The sequence below is a fragment of the Citrus clementina genome, unplaced genomic scaffold (assembly GCF_000493195.1).
Source record: "Citrus clementina cultivar Clemenules unplaced genomic scaffold, Citrus_clementina_v1.0 scaffold_6, whole genome shotgun sequence".
NCBI lineage: Eukaryota > Viridiplantae > Streptophyta > Magnoliopsida > Sapindales > Rutaceae > Citrus > Citrus x clementina.
This window is the reverse complement of record NW_006262139.1, coordinates 10,713,455-10,719,478: the sequence shown is the minus strand read 5'-3', so window position 1 is coordinate 10,719,478 and position 6,024 is coordinate 10,713,455. Positions and strand designations below refer to the sequence as shown.

The window sequence follows — 6,024 nt, the reverse complement described above, 5'->3', positions numbered from 1 at the left end:
GAATGAAAATTCATTGCCTATGTAATTTTGGGCTGAGGCCGTCAACACCGCCTGTTATGTTTTAAATCGTGCGTTGATTAGACCTAACCTTAACAAAACTCCATATGAGCTTTGGAAACATAGAAAACCCAATATTGGTTATTTCAAAGTTTTTGGATGCAAATGTTTTATTTTGAACACAAAAGACAATCTTGGCAAATTTGATCCAAAATCTAATGTTGGTATTTTTCTTGGATATTCAAACTCAAGCAAAGCTTATAGAGTTTATAACAAAAATACACTAGTTGTAGAAGAATCTATGCATGTTACATTTGATGAGTCTAACCCCTCCTCTGCAGAGAAAGGAATAAATTATGGTGATGCAGATGGAGAGTCACAAGAAAAACCATCAAAGGATAATCAAGAGAATGCACCACAAAGAAATCAAGAGGATGAACAAGAAGAGCAAACAAATATGGAGCAATATGAAGGTACTTCTCAAACACTCCCCAAGGAGTGGATGTATGTTTCTTCTCACCCTAAAGATGTAATTTTAGGAGATCCCTCACGAGGTGTTACAACTAGATCATCGCTTCGGAATACTTGTGAGCATAATGCATTCATTTTTCAAATTGAACCCAAATCCTTTGCAGATGCGGAAAATGATGAATCTTGGATTATGATAATGCAAGAGGAGTTAAATCAATTTGAAAGAAACAATGTGTGGGAATTAGTTCATAAACTGGAACATCAATCCGTCATAGGTACTAAATGGATATTTAGAAATAAGATGGATAAATCCGATGTGGTTGTAAGAAATAAAGCTAGATTAGTGGCTCAAGGTTACAACCAAGAAGAAGGAATTGATTTTGATGAAACTTTTGCACCCGTTGCTAGACTAGAATCAATTAGAATGTTGTTGGCATTTGCATGTCATAAAGATTTCATCTTATTTCAAATGGATGTGAAAAGTACTTTCTTAAATGGGTATATTATGGAAGAAATATATGTAAAACAACCCCCTGGTTTTGAAAATGAAAAACTTCCAAATCATATTTATAAGTTGTTTAAAGCCTTGTATGGATTAAAATAAGCACCTAGAGCATGGTATGATAGACTTAAGAATTTCTTGTTAGAAAATGATTTTTCCATGGGTAAAACGAATACTACTCTCTTTCTTAAATATAAGGACAAAGACATACTTGTTGTTCAAATTTATGTTGATGATATTATTTTTGGTTCTACTAATGAATTGTTGTATCAAGAATTTTCGTCTTGCATGAGTAATGAACTTGAAATGAGTATGATGGGAGAGTTGAAGTACTTCCTTGGGCTGCAAATAAAACAAAATGAGGAAGGAATTTTCATAAATCAAGCCAAGTATGTAAAAAATCTACTCGAAAGATTCGGCATTGATGACTCAAAGACCAAAAACACTCCAATGAGTAGGGGTAGGCATTGGATCCGATTTGGATCAATCCGATCCGATCCGAACCAATCCGAACTTGTTCGGATCGGATTCGGATTGACCTCCAAATCCGATCGGATAAAAAACTTTACAATCTGATCGGATTTGATTCGGATCGGTTCAGATTCGGATAAATCCGATCAATATGATCGGATTGCACTTTGTAATTAAAAAAAAATTAATTGAACTATAAATTAAAAAAAAACTAAATCCCTAAAATCCCAAATTAAAAAGGATGAAAGAAGCCCTTGCAACCGCATGAACCCAGCCAAAGAATCGAAGAAGCACTTGCAGGCTCCAGCTGCACGAACCCATCCAAAGAATTGGAGAAGCACTTGCAGGCTGCAACCTCATGAACCCAGCCAACGAATTGGAAAAGAACTTGCAGCTGCACGAACCCAACCAAAGAATTAGAGAAGCCACACAAACCCAGCTGATCTCTTTGAGTCTCAAGTAGTCGACGCCTTAGCTGCACATCGACGAAGTCAACCGCTGAGCCCGTGAGCTGCACGTTGCTACGCTTCCAGCTGATGCCGCAACCACAAGTTGATGTCCCAAACCTAGTCGCTGCATCTATTTGATTATTGCAATGGTTTCCAACAGAGTTGATCTATCAAAGCTTGTGAGTTGCATAGGAATAAGAATAGATACTTTGATTTTCAAAAACTTGCAGAGATCTCAGTCTTTTGTGCTTTCAATTTTTGTGTTTCTTTTCTTTATTTGTTGGCTTGTTGCTTTTTTTTTTCTTGTTTGTGTGATTTCAATTTTGCCTTGCAACTTGAAAATGACTTGGATTCATTTGATTTATTTGAGCAAAGACGAATCCAATTTCAATATGATATTACTGATGCGAGAATCCAAATTAATCTGAATTATCCATCCGATCCGAATATAATATTCGGATTGGATTCGGATCGGTTTTAAATTCGGATTATAATCGAATGATTTTTTCACCAATCCAAACAATCTGAGATCCAATCGGATTGATCTGAATCCGATCCAAATCTAAATTTACCCACCCCTACCAATGAGCACAACAACCAAACTTGACAAGATGAAAAAGGCAAGGAAGGGGATGTCAAAATGTATCGAGGTATGATCGGATTTTTACTTTATTTAACTATAAGTAGACCCGATATCATGTTTAATGTATGTTTGTGCGCAAGATTTCAATCATGTCCCAAGGAATGCCATTTGCTTGCTGTTAAAAGAATTTTCCGTTATTTGAGTGGAACCATAGATATTGGACTTTGGTATCCTAGGGGAACTCATATAGATTTAAGATGCTATTCGGATGCGGACTTTGCCGGTTATAAAATTGATAGGAAAAGCACTAGTGGAGCTTGCTATATTCTAGGTCACTCACTTGTTTCATGGTTTAGCAAGAAACAAAATTCTATTGCACTTTCAACTACCGAGGCTGAATATATAGCTGTAGGAAGTTGTTGTGCGCAAGCTCTTTGGATGAAACAAACACTTAGAGACTATGGTGTTAACCTAGAACAAATTCCTATTAAGGGTGATAATACTAGTACTATAAATCTTTCAAAGAATCTTATTCAACACTCTAGAACCAAGCATATAGAAATAAGACATCATTTCTTGAGAGATCATATTCAAAAGGGAGATATTGCATTAGAGTTTATTTTTACAGAAAAATAACTCGCCGATATTTTTATCAAACCCCTTGGTGAAGATTGTTGAGTGTTAGAAAATGCATATTTATAAAGGAGAAAACCGTCATTTTACATTTTAAGTCTTACTAACAACCCTTACTTTTATATATTTAACCTTCTTGTGATTTAATTACATGTGTTTTATTTTAATTAAGTATTTTATGTATTTTAGGGGCATTATAGTCATTTCACAATAAAGGAGAGATCAGACGGCAAAACGGACATCACTTTTGAACTCAGGACGGTCGAAAACCTTAGGAGGAGCATAAAAGGAAAAATGGCACTATTCACATGTACGGTACTATTCACGTGTACGGTACTGTATACGTTACTGTTCACGACACTGTTCACATAGACGGATGATGACGTGGCATTGACCGATGATGTGGCATTGACCGATGAGGTGTCACGATCCTGTTGGACTAAAATTCTTATGTACTGTTGATGGTGACGTGGCAGCATATCAGTGGACGAAAAATCTCGCGTACGGTGCATGCATCACATAGGATTATTTTCAACCAAACCGCGTTACTGTTCAAAGTCGGGTCAAACCGTATTACTGTTCATCCGCGTGGTCAAACCGTGGACTGTTGACTGATGACGTGGCGCAATCCTGAGCGTCCAAACTGTTTTTAATCCGATGGCCATGATTTACTCCATGTATCTATAAAAAGGGGGCCTCCCCCCTAATTTGAGATCTCTGAATCCATTTTTGGGATCCATTTTCTGTAATTCCCTCTCCATCTTGTATTTTCTTCGTATTTTAATAAATTTCCATTTTGCCCCTAGTTCAACTATGAGTGGCTAATTTTCTTTCAAGCTTGGGTTGAAGGTGAAGTCTCAACATGTGTCATGGGCTTAATTTGGTAAATTTATTTTCTCTTCCCCTCTAATTTTTGTGGATGTTTTGACTTCTCGTCGACAAATAATAATAGTCTTGTCTAGATACCGCCTTGGTTACACCGGCTCTCTAGTATAAGGTTATTATTATTTGGCACGATAAGCCCTTAGCACCATATTGATTAGAGCGTGGTTCATGAGGTGTGGATTCCCCCCTCATAATTTAATTGGCATTAATACGGATTATTTAGCCCATGATGCATGTTGATACGGATCCAGATACCCAAGTACGTTATTTCAATAGAAGTCTCTTCAATTCATTCTCGCCATTTTAATTCCAGTTTTAGAATTTATTCTCGCCATTTTAATTTAAGTTTTAGCATATTCCAAATCATTTCCACCATAAATCCAATCACCCATTTACAAAATTAATTCTACACAATTAAAATCCACCTCCTCGTGGGATCGACACTCGTCACCATAGATCTATACTACAATAGATTCGTGCGCTTGCGAGTACATTAAAATTTGCACAACAAGTTTTTGGCGCCGTTGCCGGGGAGGTAAGTAATTTTAATTCATAGAATTAATTTTTGTGAATAATTTCTTTTATTTGTTTTCTTGTATTTTTTTTATTATTAAAAAAAAAGAAAAAAAAAGTGAATCTACATTTAAAGGTTAGTATTTCTTTTCTTTTTCTCTTCTTTAAAATTCTGTAATTTAATTTTCCATTTATTTTTCTTTGTAATTTTTTTTTGTTTATCTTATTAATTTAATTTTTAGTTAATTTCTTTCACGTATTTATTTTTGTGTATTTTTATAGAAAGGTTGTAATAGCGCAATAAGGTTAGTATCGTAATTTCTCACTCTTCTTTATTTTTATTTGTTTTGTTCCCATCTTTATTTTTTGTTTTGTTTGCATCTTTATTTTTATTTTATTTATTTTGCATGCATGGTCGTAGGTCATTATTACCTAATCTTGAACCTATAGACCTTGAATTAGAAAAAACACTTCGCACACGCAAACACGTTAAAAATAAAATGGATTTACAAGCACCACATGAGAGGCCATTTAAGGACTATTTTAGTCCCTTAGCTAATTTGAGCACGTCATGCATAAGATACCCAAATGTAGCTGCTAGGAGTTTTGAATTAAAACCTAGTGTGTTAAATTGTCTCCCTACATTTTATGGCCTAGAAAATGAGGATCCATATAATCATTTGAATGATTTTCATGCCATTTGTCAAACATTCAAATATGAAAATTTTTCAGATGATGATGTTAAACTTAGACTATTCCCATTTTCTTTAAAAGATAGAGCTCGTTCATGGTTAAATACTTTACCTGCTAATAGCATTTCATCATGGGAACAAATGGTAACGAAATTTTTGAATAAATATTTCCCAGTGCATAAAACCAACGCTATTCGCAGGGAAATCTCGGAGTTTACCCAGAGAGAGGATGAGCAATTTTTCGAAACATGGGAGCAATTCAATGGGCTACTCTTGAAGTGTCCACATCATGGGTACGAGAAATGGCATCAATGCCAATACTTTTTGGAGGGATTACTACCAAATGTGCAAGAATGGCTAATGCAACAAGTGGAGGAGAGCTAATGTCAAAAAGTGCGTCAGAAATTTGGGAATTCTTCCAGCGACAAGCGGACAATTCCCAACAACGGAGTCGATCACTCAGGAATACTAGAAGGATTAAAGGAGTGAATGAGGTTCACATTGGCGAGTCAACTTTGGTAATCAAAGAAGTCAAGGAGATGGTTGAAGGTCTTGCTCGACAAATAGCATCATTATCGACTGTTAAATCAACAGAACCACATGACCATGACTCATACTCAGATCAAGCCAATGCCATAGGTGTAATGAGAAAGCCATCAAATTACAACCCATACTCCAACACATATAACCCTGGATGGAGAGATCACCCCAATTTTTCATGGTCTCAAGGATTCCAACAGAATGGACCAGCAGCTCCAGCTCCACCAATGCAACAAATTTCTCAAACTCCTCAAGCCTCTCAGCCACCATTTAGACCATACAATCAGA

General features: G+C 35.9%; 1 non-coding gene across 1 annotated transcript; it reads right to left on the bottom strand.

Moving 5' to 3' along the window:
• Positions 1-5,388: 5,388 nt before the first annotated feature.
• On the bottom strand, positions 5,389-5,492 carry LOC112097519. The gene has a single exon (XR_002905051.1). It is a non-coding gene; the product is annotated as a small nucleolar RNA R71 (small nucleolar RNA).
• Positions 5,493-6,024: the final 532 nt, after the last annotated feature.